General features: G+C 37.6%; 1 protein-coding gene and 1 long non-coding RNA gene across 8 annotated transcripts in view; one reads left to right on the top strand and one right to left on the bottom strand.

The window, feature by feature from the left end:
* The window catches only part of LOC103104357 (uncharacterized), a 35,307-nt gene extending 31,769 nt beyond the window's left edge, over positions 1-3,538 (bottom strand). Inside the window, exon 1 of the long non-coding RNA XR_461681.2 lies at positions 2,669-3,538. This is a non-coding gene — a long non-coding RNA (uncharacterized LOC103104357). The remainder of the gene's footprint in view (positions 1-2,668) is intronic.
* ESRRG (estrogen related receptor gamma) overlaps positions 1-21,049 on the top strand; it is a 685,908-nt gene that overhangs the window by 1,190 nt on the left and 663,669 nt on the right. For 4 of the 7 annotated variants that reach the window (XM_056815933.1, XM_056815938.1, XM_056815930.1 and 1 more), the window contains exons 2-3: positions 1,153-1,256; positions 3,087-3,193. The gene's annotated coding sequence lies outside the window, so the exon portion shown is untranslated. Of the gene's footprint in view, positions 1-1,015; positions 1,257-3,086; positions 3,194-21,049 lie in introns of those variants that run through there. The other 3 variants (XM_056815932.1, XM_056815934.1, XM_056815936.1) reach the window with 3 other exon arrangements.

The following is a 21,049-nucleotide window of genomic DNA, read 5'->3' as shown; positions in this document are numbered from 1 at the left end:
GTGAAAAGGGGGAGAGGTCAAAGTCAAGTTGGAATCATTGAGTCAAAAGAGAAAAGTTCTGCACTGTGCTAAGCCCCCAGAGTGCTTACAGGAAACTAACTTCTGCAGAGGAGCCGCACTCTTTTCTGAATGGGCTGAAAGGGTTGCTTACTGGATAGACTAAACCAACCTTCATCCCCTAACCCAAGAACCTTCTGCATCTTTGCTATCTCAAGTCCCTAGTCAAGGATAAGATTTATGTCAGAGATGAGGAGAGGACATCGTTGGTTTTGTGAAAATGAGACCTACAAAACAGGGGACCCCCTCCCCTTTCATCTTGCATTCAGTCCCCTCCTATCTCACCTTTTCCTTCCGTCTCAAAATAGCTATTCTTTGTACTCCTCTTTAAGTTCCCATTTCATAAGACTGAGAAAGAGGAAAGAACCCTGCCATTGTCGCCTGAGTGCACACCAACCCTGATCGCCTCATTCTCAGCGGCATTGGAGATGAAAGCAAACCCAGCTCTACCTCTACCATCCCCCCTCCCCAGTCACTCACATACTAACAGTTAACTCCCCCTTCTCCCACTCCACTTTTCCCTTCTCCAGCACCCCCCCCCCCATCTCCCATTAACCCAAGAGCTAACTAGATTCAGCTTTCCTTGGCGATTTTTTCTTCCCCAATGACTTGTCCCCTCAACTTGCTGGCTCGGGTTGATGGGAAGCTTGAAAAGAGGACCAAGAAGGGTAGTGGGGAGAAAGCTGGAGAGACCACGGCGAAGGGACTCTTCTCTCCCTTCCTCCAACTCCGAAAGTAAAACAAACAAAACTCCTGTGTATTACAATAAAATCAAATTCCACCCCCTCCCTCCTAATCCTCCCCCACCTCTAACTTCACTCCAGCAGCTGCATGAAGGGGAGTCAGGTCTTCCCTGGGAAAGGGGGGCTCCTGCGCAAAATTACGCCTTCTCCTCTCATTTGTTAGCTGATTCCATCAAAAACTTCTCTATTTATAGGCTACACACACCAGGCGGGAGTAATCTCGGCGCTCTGGCTAGTCGGTTTTCCAGTGAGAAGTGAAAGCCTTCCCCGTAGCGCCTGAGTGTGTGTGTTTGTGTATGTGTGTGTGATTCACTTTTGTTTGGTGAATTGTTTTGTTTTGTTTCTGCCCTAGCTGCTACCATCTCCAGCGGGGAAGAAAACGGCAAGATCCCGAAGCCAGACAGACATATACTCGCTAGTTGTTGAGAAAGCGGATCCTGCAGGCAGGCCAACCATGTGAGTCCGCGCCACAGACCCACTCGGCACTGGCAGGCTGCGAGCAGCCGCAAGTGAACGCGCACTCGTCCTTGTCCCTGTCTGTGTTCCCGCTCACTTCCTTGCCTCTCCCTCTTCTCCTCTGCCCTTTTCACCTTGCTTCACTCTTCTCTCTGTATTCACCCCCATCTCCGCCGGTTCGCATCCTCTGATCTTTCTCTTCCCCTCCCACTCCGATCTGAACTCTGTGCAGTTTGCGTCTAAGAGAAGGAAAAAAAAAATACCAAACCACCTACTTTCTTTTAAAGGGGGAGAAAAAGCATGAAACAGTGTAATAGAGATAAAAGGAAACTAGGCAAGGGAAGACCGGGAGTGGAGGTCGGCGAGGTGGTAGGGAGATTTTTTTTTTTTAATTCACCAAAGTGGATGTGGGAGGTGGGAGTGAGGTTACGTATGCAGATAAATGCCTTGCCCCAAAGTCTTAGAGGTGACTTGGAACTGGGAGGAACAAAGAGGAAGTGGCATTGTAGCACGGACATTCGGAACAATTCCTCAGCAATGCGAGTATTGATCAGTCCAAATCACAACCGACTACGAGTCAGGGAAAGGGGAGGGGAGCAGTGGGAAGTGTGAGGTGAAGAGAGACTATAGACAGTGACATATTACAATCCCCAGAGAGAGGGGTAGAAATAGAGTTTAAGGTGTCTTTCTGCTCATTTCACAAAGGACTAAACGAATCGAGTCCCCGCATTTGAGGTGAAGAGACCGAGGAGAAGATTGCGGGGGTTTACTTGTGACGCGTGCCTTCCTTGCACCAGTCACAGCTGGGAGAAAGATAACATGTGTGTTTAGGAAGCCGGGGTCAAAACAAAAGTCTTTGCGCCAAGCACTTGTATAAGGATGGTTTTGCCTGTAGTCTGTCCTAGTTCTTGAGGTCGTGGTGATGGCGAAGGGTTTCTTTCCAGGAGCCATTTACCTGTGGTTCTGACTCCAGGAAAGGACAGTGAGAAAGATAGAGCGAGTGGAGACCCCTGGATATATGGTCCTTTCCGTTCACAGAAGCTCCGAGAGCTGGGGAAGATGTATGACCTGGGTCGGAAAAAAACTGAAATTTCCCATATGAGGAAAGGTGTTGAGGGTAAAGGGGCCAAGGGGATAGGGCTAAAGGAGTGGGGGGCGGGGGTAGGAAGTGAAGGGTAGGTATTTCGCAATCTGTTCACATCGGTACCTAGGGAAAAGCGGGGGCACAGATGGTCCAGGTGGTCCTGGTGCTCCTTCAAGACATCCTTGCTTCTTTCTCCTTTATGCTGTCTCTCAACGCACTCTTTTCATAGAATCCGCTCCCCATCCCCACCCCACCCCAGGCGTGAACTTGATTGTTTAGCCTTTTCTTCCTCACCCACCATCAAGTTTTCAAAGAGAAATAAACTTACAGGAAAGGTCCTCTCTAGCCTTTGAAAGCGAAGGCCAGCATCATCCTTGATCCGCTCTCTGGCTTGAGCTGGCCACTTTATCGCCCCAAGAGCCAGATAAATTAAATCCCAGAAAAACTCTGCTTGACTGTCCCTGGAGGCGTTGCCGTCCCAAATGACTAGTTTAATTAATCCACCATCACAGGTAAAAGGTAGAATATAACTTTGCTTCTCTTCCTGACCATACACGTCGGTGCTTTTCGATAAATTTATGATCAATGTTAGATTTATGCCCCTTGAGGGCAATTTATTCCCATAGTGGTTGACCCGGGTAAGAGCTTAATAAATGCTTGTTGATTGACTGACTGACCCCTTTCAGGAACAGCGTCTAGCCTGACTAGGACAGGTACAATGACAAAGATCCTTTCATTTACTGCAGGCCACGAAACACAACCTCCAGAAATCCGACTTCGGTCTAGAACCCGAGAGCTGAGGGCAGGAGTGTTCTCAAACTGAAAGGCTGAATCAACCTTTCATTTTCCTCAGGTATCAAGATTGTGCTTCTTAACTTGGGGAATGTAGGCAAGAGAAAAAAAGTCACTGTGCTTTCCAGGGGCGAATGAGGTCTGGAGAAGGGCAGACAATGTCTTCCACAAATTCTTTCTCGAAGTTCTCCCTGTATTTCCCACTCCCCTAGATTTCTTTGTGGCAGAGGAGGAAGCTAGGGAGAAACTCGTTTGCCTAGACAGCGAAGCACAACTTTACGAGGTATTTGTTATTGCCCCATGTCCTTTTTCCAGTGATTTTTTTTAATTAAGAGGAAGAGAAAAAACAGAGAGAGAAAGGAAGATAAGCAGAGAGGATAGAAAGAAGGAAACAAAAGGAACACGATGAAAACTGTCTTGCTCCTGTGAAGCTCAGGTTTCTCTTTTTATATCAAGCTATATTGCTTCTCTCTCTCTCTCTCTCTCTCTCTCTCTCTCTCTCTCTCTCTCTCTCTCTCTCTCTCTCTCTCTCTCTCTCTCTCTCTCTCTCTTTCATTTTTATACCACACATAGCACAAAGGAAATAACCCAAAGTTGCTGGGAATTGATGACCTTTAAAACCCCACCGGGGTTGGAAGTGGAAGGAAATGGAGAGACCACTACCACAATTCATAGACACACTCCAATTACTAGGTACTTAGTACCTGATTTTGCTGTGTTTTCTTAAAAGATTCAAGTGATCTCAGTGAGGTCAAGTAAAGGCAGTGAGTAAGAAATATAAGTTTTCTGAAATGTTTAAAATTTTTTTCATAACTTTTTGAAAAAAAGGGGGTTTATTTCTAACCCTACAGATAAGGATCTCAGGAATGGGAAAGTTCCTTTTAGCCAGGAAACCATAAACTCTCTGCATTCTATTTTAGTGGTGTCTTAAGGAGGAGTTCTGCTAATTTCTTTTTAAGGTATAAGCTAGGTATTGATTCAGCTTATCCTAGATACCTGCCCTGAGGGAAGGCAGAAAAGAGAGGAAGGAGAAAAGAAAACAGGGAAAAAATGTGGAAAGGGAAGTGAAAGAAAAAAATTGGATAGTATTTGGAGTAGCAAGTTTCCAACCTGTTAGAGGCTCTACTTTATCCCTTCAATTTTGTTCCCATCCTTTCTTCTACAACATTGTCACAACTCTTTTCTTGTTTTATGTCTGGGTCAATAGTTGAGCAGTGAGATCTATCTTAGAAAAAAGATAGAAAGTTCTATTCCCTTTGACCAGGTTTATTTGTGATGAGATTTTCCTTAGTCAAAATTTGCAGATGGCTTGAAGGGGAAAAGGAGGAGAAAAAAGAATAGTAAAGAAAGAAAGGACAAGAGGAAATGGTAGATGTAAAAATGGTGGTTCATTTAGGATTGCATAATTTTTGTTTCCCAATTTTAAGAAGCAAGAGATTAGGAACCAGAGGAAGAAATACTATGGTCTCAGAAACAGAAAAGGACTGAGAAGTTAGTCTCTACCAATGCATCAAAGGATGTCAAGGCTAAGATTTTTTAAAGCAGATATGAAGACACATAAACCAGGGATGGAAAGGAAATTATCACAGGTTGCCTGGATAGACAGCCATTTATCTTACCTACACTTCTTAAAAAACATCTTCTATTGTCATTATTAATAGAAATTGTCCCTCTATTAAAATAATCATAGCAACAAAGTCTGCAACTTGTCTGACTGCTCAGCAAGTTAATTAAGTATACTGAATTTATGGTGATTCATTGCCAAAAATAAATACAAAAATGGTCAAGATTAAGGAATAGAATATCCCAAACTTCCCTTGGCTGCTGTTGCTTTTCTAATCCCTATTGCTAACTGCCAGTGTAAACTCCAACTCAGCAACTCCAGGGTGTTCATCAGCAGAAAAAGGATCCTCCTTTACCATTAGTTGTTTATTTTCCTGTAATGATGAAATCTTTTGGTGTTTTTTCTTCTCTAGGAAGAAATCAAGAGCAAGTACAGGACAAGATTATCTAAACTTGTAAAAATTCCCCTGACATCCAGTTTGGGCCACAATCTTACTCTCTATAGAAGAGGTTCTTGACATTCTTTAAAAGGTCATGGATCCCTTTGACAATAGCGTGGAACCAATGGATTTACTTCTCAGAATGATGTTTTTAAATGCATTGAATAATATTTATTAAATTATGACTATTATGAAAATATTTAGAAGAATCAAATTCATAGAAATAAGGTTAAGAAATCTTGCTTTATAGATATAAATTACAAAAACTTCCCTGGTTGCTTTTAAGAAGGCTAACTTTTGTCTTTTATCAAAATCCTTGAATCTCCAGGTAGTTTTTGAGGACCCATACTTTCAAACCATGTACACACATGTCTTGCTATAATCCTCAGCAGCATAAATAATCAAGAAATAATTCATTTAACTATAGGCAAGTTCATAGCATCCAAGTAGGGATTAGTGCTTAGAGTTCTGGAAAGAACATGAAAGACCTCCCTGAGAAAAGCATGGGTACTGAGAGAGTGTGTAAACTCTCCTAGGATTTTACTTGACCATTAAGTGTTTCAGAAGTTTGAACATAGAGCAGAGCATTGAAAATGAGAGGAGAAAAAGGAAAGTTGAAAATAAGGCTCTCTGGAATAAATATGCTTTCTTTTCCCTCTGATTTACCTTAATATATCTCCCCTTTAATTTTATTTTCTTATTTATATAAAAAGATGACATTCTCAGACAATTATAACTTCAATATGTTAATTTTTCATCACTTTTTTCAAATTGTATATTTTGGAATGTGGCCAGTTATGTCTACTTGAATGTCTTGAGTATTCTCAGTATTTCATATTCTAAATTAAGATGTTTGATGTTTATCAAGTTATTTTTTTTTTGTTTACAAATGATTGTCTTCAGTTTGTGTTTTTCTTTAGACGATCCATCATATAGCTAGGTGTCCACTGGATAGAGCATTGGGCCTAGAGTCAGGAAAACCAGAATTCAAATCCAGCATCAAACATTTAGTAATTCTGTGAGCCTGGACAAGTCTTTCAGCTGCTTTCTCCCTCAGTTTCCTCCTCTGTAAAATAAGGATAATAATATCACCTACCTCCCAGGATTGTCATGAAGACATGAGATAATATTTGTAAAGCGCTATATAACTGGTGGTTATTATTGTTATTATTAAAAAAAAAACAAATGTGCTGATAGTGAAGCTCTGGATTAAGCCACTGTAGTTCTTCTGGGAAATGAGGATAAAATTACCTGTAATTTTAATGGAAAAAGACAGGTAGCTAAGAGCAACATAAGATTTTTAACCTACATTATACAAATATTTGCATGACCCTTTCCTTCCCCTTAATCTGTGTAAACTTGGTCAGACTGACATTTAAATAGATGTATTCCCTCCATGGCAGCTTTCACTTTGATGACATGTCATGGAAAGCAAACAGAAAACTTTTCAAGCAGAATTTTTCTTTGGACTCTTTTAAAGTCATAGCAAAAGCAATGAGCATAGCACCAGGAAAACAGACTATTCAAAATTCACTGACAACTTGATTTATTCTCAGAACTTCCAATGGAACTATGTCACACTCATTTAAACAATAATGTTTACTGAAATATATGGAGGTATCAATCACATTCATCAGACAAAGGACAGATATTTTGATTCCATTTTCCCACAGGTTTTTGTTGCATGTTTGTTGGTCTTTTCTTTCCTCCTGTCCCAAAGACTACTTAAAACAGGTAGATTAGCTTTAGATTCTACACTGTTAGGCTCACAGATAAGAAAATGTTAACTATTTTCTCATTCAAGGAAAATGCTTTTGTGACTTGAAAATATTTACTATATTCCTCTTCCCTATTTTTAAATCAGTATTGCATTCATATTATATTAATAGGAACAATATACACTTCCAAAAAAAAAGTGTTTCATTGTGTAGAGCTGAGATCTCCAAACTTTTTTGTTTATCCAATTAATAAAAATATAGTATATTAAGCATGGTTGTCTAAACTGTATATATAGCACTTACTTTTTATATTTCATGTTAAGTTTCAAGACATAGTACAAAGAGAACTAGTCTTGAACCCAGTAAGACCTGCCTCTAATACACAGTAGCTGTATTGTCCTGGTCAAGTCTATTAATCTCTCAGTGACCTTGCAGACTATGAGATGCAGAGAAGGTGCTGACTTGTATTGGTAGTAGGAGTTTCCTCACCTAGAAGTTTCCTCTAAACTTCTCAATGAAATCACTGGCCCAGTCCTTAACCCAAAATATTACGTACATGCTCTACTCTATTATAATAACAGAAATTTTTAAATGATGAAATAGAAGAAATTATATTTGACCCTATGGGAGTCAGTAGAAAGCTACTGGAGTGTATTGGTTGGGGAATAATCCAGTCAGATACAATTTCAGGAAATCATTTTGGCAGCTGTGTGGAGGATAGAATGGAAAGGGGAAGAGAGCCCCATGCTGTAGGGAGTCCAATTAAGCAGTTATTGCGATTTTGTTGTTGTATTGTTGTTGTTGAGTTATTTCAGACATTTTGTCACTTCATTTTGGGAGGCTTTCGAGACAGAGATATTGGGATGCTTTGCCATTTCTTTCTGCAACTCATTTTACAGAAGAGGGAACTGAGGCAAACAGGGGCAAGTGACTTGCCCAGAGTCACACAGCTAGTTGTGTCTGAGGCTATATTTGAACTCAGGGAGAGGAGTCTTCCTGATTCCAAGCCAAATACTCTATCCACTGAGCCATTTAACTGACTATGCTTGCAATAGGCTAACCTAAAAGTTAGGAGAGCCTGGGTAGTCTCTATGTGAATAAAAACATGGGGAAGGAAGGGAGACAAGTTGGAGTTACAAAAATTACAGAATTTGGTGACTTACTGAATAAATGAAGTGAGGAGTCAAAGCTGACACTGGGTTTGCAAATGGATGATGATTATAAACAGGAAAGTTTATAATGAGATTTGAAATGCACTGCTAATCCTATGAGATGTACCATATGTCACCCAAAATGTAAAGGAAGGGGGTATGGAACTCTTGCTAACCCAGTAACTGCCCTGAAACAAAGAAATCGATCTCTAATGTAATCAATCCAGTTACCAAGGAATCTGGGGGATATGGATTGGATATTTGAAGGGAGAATCTTCTCATTGGCACCTGCACTGCTACTGCTATAGATTCAAGGTTGTTGGTTAGGTTCTTATTGTTGTAAGGGTCTATGCCTGGTTCAAAAAAGGAGGATGAGAAAAGTGGAGGGAGGGAATCAAGTGGAGGATTGACAGAGGTATATGACTATAGGTGTAGTTGTGTTAAAGACAAGCCCAGCTATCAACTATTCCTGAGAAAACACCTCTGACTAGCCAATCCCAGAACCATTGGGGTCAGGCTGGCTCCCCAGGATAACGTCCCCCAGTACGGTGGAGAGCACTAGCTTAAAAGAAAGAAATCGGAAGAATCAGACAACAAATTAGGGTCTTTAAAGTGTTCTTCTATGCCTTATGTTAAATATTCTTGTATCTAAAACAGTTGTGGTTGGTATCTGCTGGTTTATATTCAAGCAAGCATATTGACATGTGATAAATGATATTACTATTCTCACCAGAGCTATTAATGGGCTGTAATATTTGAGTAAAACTTATTCAATGCAATTCACAAGGGGAAACTCTTCTCTACACAAATACAGTAATCAATAATGGCTAAATCAGTTGAAATGCTGACAGGGCAAATTTGGAACAGAGGAAGAGCATTAGAGAAGTTGATGTTTCTTCTGGCAAACTAAACTAGACAATGACAAACCAAAAATGCCATTCAAGAACAAAGGGTTAATAAGAAAGGGCAAAATTAAATAGAGGGACCAATCAAGGAAAAGCTGTCTGTCAGTGATCTTCTGGGATGCAGTATTTCACCAGAGAAAGGTCTTTTGACTTGTGTGCTTGATGGTGAATGGTGGCTTTGTGAGGGTGTGCATGATGCTTTTGTATGATGCTTTTGGTGGGTACAGACACACATGTCTTATTCAAAAGGAGACTGATAGAGGTAGGGAGGTAGGGGGAGAAGACTTTTTTTTCCATTTCTCTGTAGCTTCCATTGTATTAAATGTACTTTATTAGGTACCGTACTAGATTAACACTGTAAATGTGTGCCTAAAGTTATTGCTGTAATTTGAGGAAAGGAAGCAGTTCACTAGCTTTAACTACCCTCACTGGGAGAAACTCCCGAGAAACTAGGATATGTGTCAATCTTGGTGAATGAGACCTTTTATCTCAAGAGGCTGTGGGGTGGTGTTTTGTCTTTTTTTAAATCACATTAATCGACCAGTAAATAAATTTTAAAAGTCTCTTATGTTTAAATAACATTAAGCATCTGCCTTAAACCAACAACAACCAGGAAAGTCAAAGCAAAGGCTGACACTATAATCTTAACAGGAGTTTCTCACATGCAAAGTGCACACACGTGCCTTTGTAAAACTCAAGTGACTTCTTTATGAAATTCCTGGAAGGGACGTGAAAACCACAGAAAGGTCGTATAGCTTGGGAAGGAAGACTGGATTTTTTTAATACACTCTAGAAACTATCACGAAGCCAGAAGACAACTAAGCAGAGGAACATTCTAGGATACACACTGCCTATACAAACATCTATCAGCTTTGAAAGGAAGTAGTTGAGGGGGGAAAATCAACCCATACAACAGAAAAATGAATTCAACCCTTTGTTCTGTATCTTGTTGCTTCCAAAATGGTTTGTGGGCACAGGCACTATGTGTAAATTAATATAGACATATTCATAGACAGGTTAAAAAATAGGCCACATTTTTAAAAAATAAGCAGAAAGGAAGTAATGAAAAACATAAAAAAACAAATCACCCTGCTGATTCTGTATTTCTTCAGATTATTGCTGCTATTGCTAGTGTAAAGGCATATCAACTTAGCTATTATCGGCACTACAATAATCCAGGACAATTCTGAAGGACTTATGATAAAGAATGCTATCCACTTCCAGAGAAAGAATGGTTGGAGTCAGAATGCAGATGAAAACACATGATTTTTCACTTATTTACTTGGGTTTATGTTTTGGGGTTTTGATTTTATAAGATAACTCACTTATAAGAACAATCTGGAAATAAAAAAAAATAATCTGGAAGGGACATTAAAAATAAAAATAAAAGGGTATAATTAACTTATCAACAACATTTGAGGAGCACCCATTGGCATCCTAAGCAATGTTGTGACTGGCCCCAGGAATACAAATTGAGCCTGTCCTTGAGAAATTTAAAGTTAGGCGCTAGATAAGACAAACACATAAAAAACTAGTAAAGCATATGCTCAGATACATCATTGACTACAGATGAGATAGATGATTGTATGACAAGTTTAGTAGGAGCAAACCTATCCAACATACCATCAATCAACCTATCTGACCCCCTGAAACAAAGGTGGATAAGCATAAAGTTTTATTCATTACCCTCGGAGAGGTTAAGGAAATGTGGAATATTTACTGTATTCCACTCACCTGTAACACCCAGTTTAGCTACTCCTAGGTTCACTGGGGCTGCATGTGGGAGAACAGCTTTTCAACTTCTAGTTGGTAAATTAATTTATTGCTAGACATACCAGAGATGCATAAATCTAAGAGCAAAAACATTTAATTAAGTTGTGAAATAGTATAAATAACAAAGAAGGAAATTAAGTGGGAAAACATTCTCTATATCCACACACAAAGAAATGCAAACTCTTACATATCCAGGTGAATTATATTCTCCTTTAATCACTCAGACACCCAACATAGTGGAAAGTCACTGCCACTATAGAACTTACAGTTCCAATGGTAAATAAATAATTAGAATGCAGTTCTGTTTCTTGGGATTCCCTTGGAGTAGGCAGAAGAATGGCTGAAAGCTCTTGCCTAGGCTCTTGGATCATCAATAATCCAGATTTAACAGTGGGATTGTGGACTCTAGTCACACTATTGCAAGTGGTTATCTCTCCCTGTGTATGCTTTGCCTCCTATATATGCTGGTGGAGTTTATGATCTTTTATATGTAGCTCCCATGCTTTTTAGACCTCCTGGCTACCTTCAAGTCTCTGGTAAAGTTCCACCTCTTGCAATAAGCCTTTCCCACTTCATTTTAGTGCCTTCCCTCTGAGATTACCCTCTCCACCCAGTTTATTTTATATAGATTTTATTTGTACCTAATTGTTTGCACAATCTTCCCCTATAGACTATGAGAGCTTCTTGCACTTGGGGACTACTTTTTGTCTTTTTTTGTAACCCTAGCATTTAGCACAGTGCTTGTCACATAAAAGGACATTAATAAATGCTAGTTAATGAATGACTGACTACAGTAAATATCAGGACAGACATTCTCCCATTGATCTCAGATTAAGATGCCAATGTGTGACTAATTTATGATAAAGGAGTCAGAATTGACTTCTGAGTTTGGGGGAGCCTGATATCTTTCCACTAATGGAAAAATGATGCATACCTGCAAGATGATGTTTAAGAAGGGAAGTGGTATATTACTGTGTGGTAATAAGGAAGACTTCTGTAAGGAAACCCAAGAAACCAGGCAATAAAGCAGGATGAGAAGTATCTAGGGAAAGATCAAGTGAGGAAGGTTAGCAATGCTGTCATCTGAACGTACTACAGAGCAATCCAATAGAAAGAGGAAAAAAGATGAAGAGTTCTAGAAATAGGTAAAAAACCCCAAAACAAACACAAAAAAACCTTGGCAAGGATATGAAATAATACAGTGTTGATGGAGGACTTCAGTTATCCAGACATGCATCACTTGGGCCTCTCTCTCTGATAAAAGCAGAATAGCTAATCATTTTGTGACTTGATTTTGGGAAATTATAAAGTCCCTTTTTCTGACCCCTAAACTTCCCCTGAAAGCAAAGTCTCACATTCTCAAAATAAACTAACATTCTATCAGTATTGCTAAATGGCAGTGCAAATGAAACTGCTCCCTGAAGAATGAATACCACACAGAGGACACTGAAGAGGTCCAAAGTAGAAGTGTGAGTAGACAGCAATTTATAATCTATGAGGAGCTTTGAAGAAGGACAGGAGTAAAAGAGGTAATCCTGTATATGAAAATGAGGCAGGGAAAACGGGCTGGCCACATGGGTAAGAATGGCAGATGACAGGAAGACAATCTGAATAGTCTATCAAATCCTCACAATGTCAGAAGAAAATAAACAAGACTTCTTTTTTCCCCCCAACTGCATGGAGGACTTTTAGGGAGCCTCAGATAGGAGTTGCATTGAATGAACAAGCATGGATGGGTTGTGTCTGCAACACTGGAGGGAACTCCTGAATTGAAGAAATCCTAGATCCATTTGAATTTCAATGGGTATAGAAGATGGCAACAATGTAGATAAGAGAGGACAAATACAAAAAACATGGCATGTATAGGTTTAGTAGTGCTACAACTTCAGAATGAGCTAAACCTAAATCTTAGGAATACAAAGGCAATAAAAAGGATTGTTTAAGAACATTTTGAAGAATATAGGAACCTCAGACAAGAAACAAGACCTCAGTTCAATTTAACTGGGATGATAATACATAGAAAAAGAACTTCTTAACTCGTTTCTTTTTGCTTTGTGCAAGGAAAACTTTTAAACTAGAAATAGCATAACAAAGTGGTTAATAGGGAATTGATCGGTAGATAATAAGTGTACCTTCTTGATGGATTTAAGTATCCAAGTCTTTAATTATATTTCAGGATACTGAAATAACCAGCAGATGGGATGCATGAGTCTTTGCTCTGTGATCTTTGAAAGCTCAGAGATAGGAAAGATGCCACAAGCCTGAAGAACAGTGATACATCCCCATTTCCTAAAAAAGTCATGTGAAGCTCATAGATTTATAGGTGAAATGTCTGATGCCCTGGTGAAACTGAGGATAACACCAGGAGGGTGTAGCCCCTCATCCAAACACTTGTCAGTCAATAAACATTTATTAACACTTTACTATGTTCCAGAATACTGTGCTAGACACAGGGGAAACAGATATAGAAGGGACACAGTTCCTATCCTTAAGGAGCACACATACAAATCCTCAGCTTTGCAGAGGTGCACCAGACTTGGAGGGGTTGGGAAAGCAATTTAGACTTCTTCAGGTATAAAGCTGAATCTAATTTTTGGATTTAGCCCCAGAGGAGTCAAGGCCAACTTGATTCCAGGACTCTGAATGATTCTTGTGACAGTAAAGAGAAATTCATAAAATCCATACCAATTTCTCAGAGACCTCTGCCTCTATCTACATGGTGATGATCTGTGCCAATACAACTGTAAAAAGTAAAAAATAGAGTCACAGCACAATTTTTGGAGAATATGTGATATCAAATGGCCCAGGTTTCTAGTGTATACTACATTCATTGTTTTTTTACAACGTTTTCACAATTCTAGTCAATAGCTGTATATGTAGAGCACAAAGAAATTTGGAAATTTTACATATCATTCCAGTCACTCCACCTGATGGGATATTTCCTTAAGTTATCTGGAGAATTGTATTATTACCATTTCTTTTAGTGCAGTATTAAGACAATTTGTACCACAGTGGACAGAGCTCATTATGACTGTAGTCAGGAAGACCTAAGCTCAAATTCAGCCTCAGGCACTTACTATTTGAGTGACCATGGGAAAGTCACTTAACTTTTTTTTGCCTCAGCTTCCTCAACCATAAAATGGGGATATTAATAGCACTTACCTCAAAGGATTGCTGTGAGGCTAAAAGAGATTATATTTGTAAAAAAAAAATGGTTAGCACACTGGCAAATAGTATTTAAATGTTTGTTCCCTTTCTTTTCACTCTACTGTCTTAAAAAAGACCCTTGAGAAATTTTTTTCTCTTAGATATTGAAACATTTCAAGGTACTCTATGTTGTATTCACAGTCCTTAAAGAAATGGCTTAATCATAGGAAATTCTTACAATACAAATTCTAACTGTTGCTACACAAAGGCAAATTTTTTAATGATGCAGTCATTGAGATGAATTTATTTAACAAATATTTATTCAATACCTACTATTTGTAAGGCATTATGCTAAGAACCAGGAAGTGATAAAAATATTAATTTTACACAGTCAAGTTGTATACTCAAGGGAGTTATAAGGACCTAATAGATAAAGAATGATATAGACAAATAAGCTAGAAATCAGAATGTGAAAGTCTAGTTGTAGTTTCCTTTTCTGTGAAATGGAGATAATACTTGTGAATACTAATTATTTCTATCAGGAAAGTGATTTGCAAACTAAAATGCTACATAAAGGTGACATTCTTGTTATAATTACTATTTTTATTTTATCATATAATTAGTAACATTGTTTTAATTATAACTATTATATTAACAACAGTATGTCATTCAAATTTTAAGAAAAAGGCAAACTGAGGCAGATCACTGAGCAAGATATTTATTAATAGCAGGGTCATATTACCTGTCAATAAATGGGTCAATGGCTTCCCTCCATCTATGATAAAGACCCCAAGCAAGAGGACAGTTTTACAGTTTGGGGGGAGTACAGAACAAAGAACAAAAGAGGATAGATAACATTATGATACCAAATACAAAACAATTGGTTACAAAGCTGAGGCATAGGGAACAACATCATTGGTTGGATGTTTAGTAATGGGGCTATCAATGAGCCCCCTTTATCTCTCACGAGACTAAGAAATGCTATTTAACTCCACATGTAAAGTAACAGCCCAAACTTTTAGACAGCAAAGCAAAAATCCTTAAAGCATAACTTGGTGGAGTAAAGATATCAGGCTCAAATTCCTTTTGCATTCACATGCATTCTACAAGATCAATTAAATTCCTTGAGACAGGAGAGCTAGATTTTAAAACTTAATCCATGAAAGCCCAGCTGAACTAAGTTCAGAGACAAAGTAACTATGACTTAAGTATTTACTGGACAAAAGCAGTTACAGGACAAAATCAGTTACTTGTAAATAGGAACAATAAGAAAATGACACAGGATTGATCTTAATCTTCTTAAAATGAATGATAAGTAAAAAACCACTATAATAGACTAATTATATATAATAAAAATTATGAATTAAAATTATAAATTGCCCCTCCCCAAAGTAATGTAAAGTTCTAAAGAAAAAGGTGTCACATTCAGCTTGGGAGAAGAGAGAATCAAAAAAAGTTGAATTGAAGAGTTGTCTTTTGACCTGGACCTGGAAAGTTGGATAAGAATTAGACTTGCAGATCTAGGATGAGAAAAGCATTCCAAATGAAGTGGTTATCATAAGCAAAAGCATAGATCTGAGAAAGCCAAAGTGACAAAATATCTGGTCATTTTGACCAGAGTTTAGGTTTTGTGAAGGAGTACTGGGAGATAAACTTGAAAAAGAAAAATTGGTCCCAATCACAGAGTTTTAAAGAAGTATGAACTTTGTGAAATAAACAAATGAAAACAATTTAAGGTTTTTGTGTAAGAGAATGCCTTAATCAAAGAGTCAAGCTTTTGGAATCAATCTGACATGATATATAGGATAAAATGAAGGGGAAGAGTTGGAAGATTATTGTATTATAGTAGCTAAAAAGTAATGAATTAGGGCAATATTAGTTGGAGTAGAAAGGGAAAAAACCATAAAAAATATTTATAGAGGTAAAATTTACAAGTCTTGGCAAGTGATTAGATGTTGAGGAAGTGGACTTGAGAGAATGAATTATAACCTCAAAGTTACAAACCTGGGTGACAAGGGCCATTAACAAAAATAAAGAAAATCAGGGGAAAGAAATGGATTTTGGTGAGAGGTTGTTGCATTCAATTTTAGACATGCTAAATTAGTAGCGCCAGTGGGAAATCTAGGTTTATCTATTTAGCAATCAATTAGAATAGGGAACGGGAACTTAAGAGAAAAGGTGTAGATGTAGCTATGGGAGGCATCCACATAGACATGATTGAGTCTGCTTATCAGAAAGCTACATTCATCTGAAATGCAAACCGAGAGAAAATTAAGTTTTTATATTTTGAAATTATCAGGATAATCATATAAATGATGTGTAGACACAGCTTTTCTTTGTGTTTGTCTGGAAGATTTCTGTTAAGCACAAAAGTCTAAAATGAAGGCCAATGTAATCAAACCCTGGAGTTCACATTTACCATCCAATTCAACCTTTGTTTCAAGTAATGCTTATGTTATTTTAAAAATTATGTTGTGTTTACTCAAGAGACTTTCTCTGCTCAGTAAATCAAAGGCCATCAAAGAATAAGAAAAATACAGAGACCAGTTATAAAAACTAGTTCATGCCCACATGTGGAGGGCCTAAAATAAATTAGAGAGAGCCTAAGGGAAAATAAGATAGTAAAGGAAAAAGAAACCAACAACCTTTGTTCTTTTCCTTCAACTTTCTTTTTGTTAGTTTTATGTGGGAAGCTATGATTAGGTCTCCATGCTTATGACACAATTTGACAGGGATTGACATTTAATGTGTCCAATTTTTCCTTGCTGTCTTAACAATGAATAAGTGGAAGCCTGGTATTTATGAGCCCCCACTGTGTCATCCAGACAATTCAATTTAATAAATGGCTGGAGGCAGGGTAGTAGGATGTAAAAAGGTAAAATAAAAATAAAGCATTGGATTTGGAGTCAGGAAATTTAGATCCAGTCTTATGCCACTTACTGGCTGAGTGACCTTGGGCAAGTCTCTGGTCCTCAGATTCTGCTTCTGTGAAATTAGACCAGACAGGATGATGTTCTAGCTTTAAATGCTATAATTGATTGTCATTAGCACATGCAGAACTTTGAGGTAGATGTCAGTAAAAAGTGAAATTTAAATACTAAATAGTACCTGAGCTTGTGTCATTTGCAATTCAATAAAAACATGGAAAACTGGAGAACATTACAATCCAAATCAGTTATGGGCATAGTGGATAAGCCCCTGGGCTTGGAATCAGGAGTTCAAATCCAGCTTCAGACACTTACTAGCTTTGTAACCTTGGCTAAGTCACTTAACCTTGTATGCCTAACTTTCCTCATCTATCCAATGAGCTAGAGAAGGAAATTGAAAACCACTCTGGTAGCTCTTCCAAGAAAATCCCAACATGGCATCATGAAGAGTTGGACACAGTGGAAATGACTTAAAAATAAGTCATATACAGCTGAATTTATGTTTATGTGTGACCTGTGATTTCACCAGTGCAGGAATTTACCAGCAAGGAACTTTCCTCTACTGAATATATCAGCAACATGTTCTTCAACCAAATAGCCTAAGCATGTTATCTGGGAGGATTTGTCACTTGCTCAAGGTCACACCAATATGTGTCAGAGACAGGAGTTGAACTCAAGTCTTCCTGACTTGGGAGCCAACTCTCTATCTACCATGCCATGCCTCAAATATCTATAGCACCTGTACACGTGCACACACACACACACACACACACACACACATAGATACACATACACATTGCCAATACAATTAAGCCCTACCTGAACCTACAAATAATAATAGCTAATGATATTTCTATAATGCTTTAAGATTTATAAAATGTCTTACACATATTATTATCTCAACTTTAATGTGAGTGTGTTGATGCTGCCTTAGTCAAGAACCTTCTCGGAATCATCTGAAGACAAATAATACATATTAGTAACTAATGTTTTTAGGTTTGAGTTAACCCAGTTTTTGAAGCATCTTTATTAACATTTGAAAATGAAATAAGCTGATCATTGAGGCAAATGATCCTTTCCCTTTAACCCAAAGCCATTGGTATTTGGTCATTCTCTGTATTTCCTGGTCCCCAATACTATTCGTCTAGAGCAAGAGTTCTCAGCTTTTTATTTTTTGCATCATACCCTGCCCTCCATTAGCGGTCTGATGAAGCCTGAGTACCTCTTCGTAGGATAATTTTTAAATGAATAAAATAGAATGCATAAGATTACAAAGGAAAACAATTATATTGAAATAATTCTCAAAATAATTTTTTAAAGTTTATAAATCCTAGGTTAAAAACTTTTGATCTAGAATATGTAAAAATATGTAAAAAATACCTCAAATCTATTCTGGAGAGTTGGCTTGGCAAACCAGACTTTTGGTATGGTTCATCTAAGCCTTAAAAGTTGTAACTGCAGTTATTAATGATAAAAATCAATACTGATCATCACATGATTGATAGGGCTCTGGCAATTCATATTTATTTTTCTGGCTAGCTGTGGCAAATATGAATAACTGTAGCCACAACCTCTCGGGTCAGTTCTCTATAGTAGAAAATAGAATGTCAGCAATTTCCTAGAGAATTCAGATTGTAAAGACAGCCAATTGTATGTAGCTTCTTGGGCCATGAGTGTTTATTAAATAACAATAATAATAGCTGACATTTATATTTTGCTTTCATGCATTAAATTATTTAATCCACACGCCAACTCTGTATGGTAGCTGATATTATTATACATATTTTACAGATGAAGAAACTGAACCTCAAAGGTGTTAGGTGACTTGCCCTGAATCACCCACTGTTGACCCAAGTGCCACTTTGTCTAATGTGCTTTGTTGCCTCCAGCTGTTCAGCACAGTGATTTGAAGGAAAGGGTAAGGAAATTCGGGGGTTTTAGAAAAACTGGATTAATGAAAACAATACTGGGAACTGTAGATCATCAGGAACCTGACTGCAAAGCAGTTGGTACACATGATCAGTCAATCTGACTGATTTCACTGAATTGACAGGATATTTCAGCAGGATGAGTGGATGAACTGATTTTAAAAACTTAATTGACCAGTTACATTATGGAACCAACTTGTTATTTTTGTAGACATGCCAAAGAAATATTCAAGTTGGTCAAGTATAACAATCCATCGTAAAAATTCTGTTTAAATGGTAGGAACTCAATAGTAAAAAATGTCCTTAAATATTACCCAGTGTCTTTGATAAGGCAGGCTTGGTATATAAGTGGCTAGGTGTAGGATTTTTTTTCAGTTTATCAAAGAACTCTTTTTGCTTTAGTTTTCCCAATGGCTGGTCTCATAAATTTAACTGTCTTTAAAAAAAAGATTTTTCTCAAGCCCTTGAAACATATTCTGAAAGTTTTGCAAGGACTAAAATTAAATATCAAAGAAGTTCAAGATATATGTTCATTTAAGTAGAGGTTAACAACCTTGTGACCATTTAGTTCAATGTGATTATTAGTGGATGGAGAGTATGCTGACTATAGGTGATTTGATATCCATTTGATAGTTATTTAATGCAAAGTGTTTAAAAAAACAAAGGATGGGAACCCACCATCAAGACAGATATAAATAAACAGTGCCTCATTCACCAGAAACTCATGCCCAAACCACTTTTAACATTATCTAATTCACTTAAGTAACTTCTATCCACCAAGATTTGCTTGCTCTCCTAAGAGGGTTCTGTCATGGTCAAGAAGAATATGGGCAGTGGTTGGTGGTAAATGTTTAACAACAAGCTTTCAGAGAAAAAAAAAGTTTGATCTGTATTATTGAGATTTTCTCCAACTTTTTAAAAAGTCTAGACAAACAGCATTTTTGAAGTGTCAATGCATACGCTGAAAATTCAACAGACTTTGGCTAGCCCCAATCAGTGGGCTTTAACATACCCCTCAATATAGGAATAAGAAAGAATAAAAGAGACTATGTTCAGGGATTCATTTATATTTGAGTTTGATACCACTGGATTAGATAGAAGATTTTAAAGATCTTTTTCAGCTCTAAACATATGATTTTGCTTCCATGGCAATTACCTTTAAGCCACATGGTAACCAACTTCACTGATGATTGAAAGGACAAATGGACCAAAATTACAACAGGAAAGATTTAGACTAGAGTCTAAATTTAGAGTAGAGGATTTAGACTGCCAGTTGAGGATTGCAAAATACTGAGGGATAATGTGGAATCTTCTTTCCATAGGTGTTTAAAATACAGGATACTATATTTCAGTATGACTTATCAGATGGACAGCTAGGTGGCAAAGTTGATAGAGTGCCAGTTCAGGAATCAGACAGACTCTCAAGTTCAAATCTGGCTTCAGATACTCATAGTATGACCCTAGGTAAATCACTTAACCCTGTTTGCCTCAATTTCCTTATCTGTAAAATAAGTTAGAGAAAGAAAGGACAAATCACCCCAATATCTATGCCAAGAAAATTCCCAAAAGTGGTTACAAAGAGTTGGACACAACGGAAAAATGATTGAACATATCAATTGGGCAGCATAAGGCTATAAAGCTCAAGGTTTGTTTGTTTATAAAATATCAGTAGCATAATAGTTAGCACAGTATGACTTATACTGTAATCTATCCATAGACATCAGACAAATATTTGGTGGTTGTTAGTTTTATTTGTATTAGATTAAAATCATCACACTGATACCCTATTTGGAAACTTGCCAATAACATGTCAACAAAACTTACAGCTTGTCAGCAATCAGTTGCCTTTGATGTCTGCCTTTATATATTCCTTTCAAGAAAATTAATAGTGATTTATAGTGATAAGCCAGCAAGATATGAAACTATGTCTGTTTCACATATAACCTTTAGGAGAGGGGCAAGAAGGATTGAGAACTTGACCTGTGATTTTAGCAATATATAAATAGTGAGATCTTAGTGAGATCATTATGTCTACTAATCCAGGTTAGCAACTGTTTTGCAATCTTTAGTTTTAGAGAATTGCCCAGAGGCAGAAGAAATCAAATCATCTGTCTAGGATTTAATAGCCAAAAGTAGAATTTGAACCCAGGTATTTTTTTTACTCCTAGGCTAGCTCTCACTCACTATCCCATCAGTAATAAGCTTTGTAAAGGTTATTTTATTTAGTCATTTTTAGGCATGTCTGACTTCATGGCCTTACTTGGGATTTTCTTTGTAAAGATATTAGAGTGGTTTGCTATTTCCTTCTCCAGGTCATTTTATAGATGAGGAAACTAAGACAAATAGGGTTAAATGACTTTATATT

Source organism: Monodelphis domestica, chromosome 2, assembly GCF_027887165.1.
Source record: "Monodelphis domestica isolate mMonDom1 chromosome 2, mMonDom1.pri, whole genome shotgun sequence".
NCBI lineage: Eukaryota > Metazoa > Chordata > Mammalia > Didelphimorphia > Didelphidae > Monodelphis > Monodelphis domestica.
The sequence above is the reverse complement of the archived record's forward strand: the minus strand, read 5'-3'. Positions and strand labels throughout refer to the sequence as shown.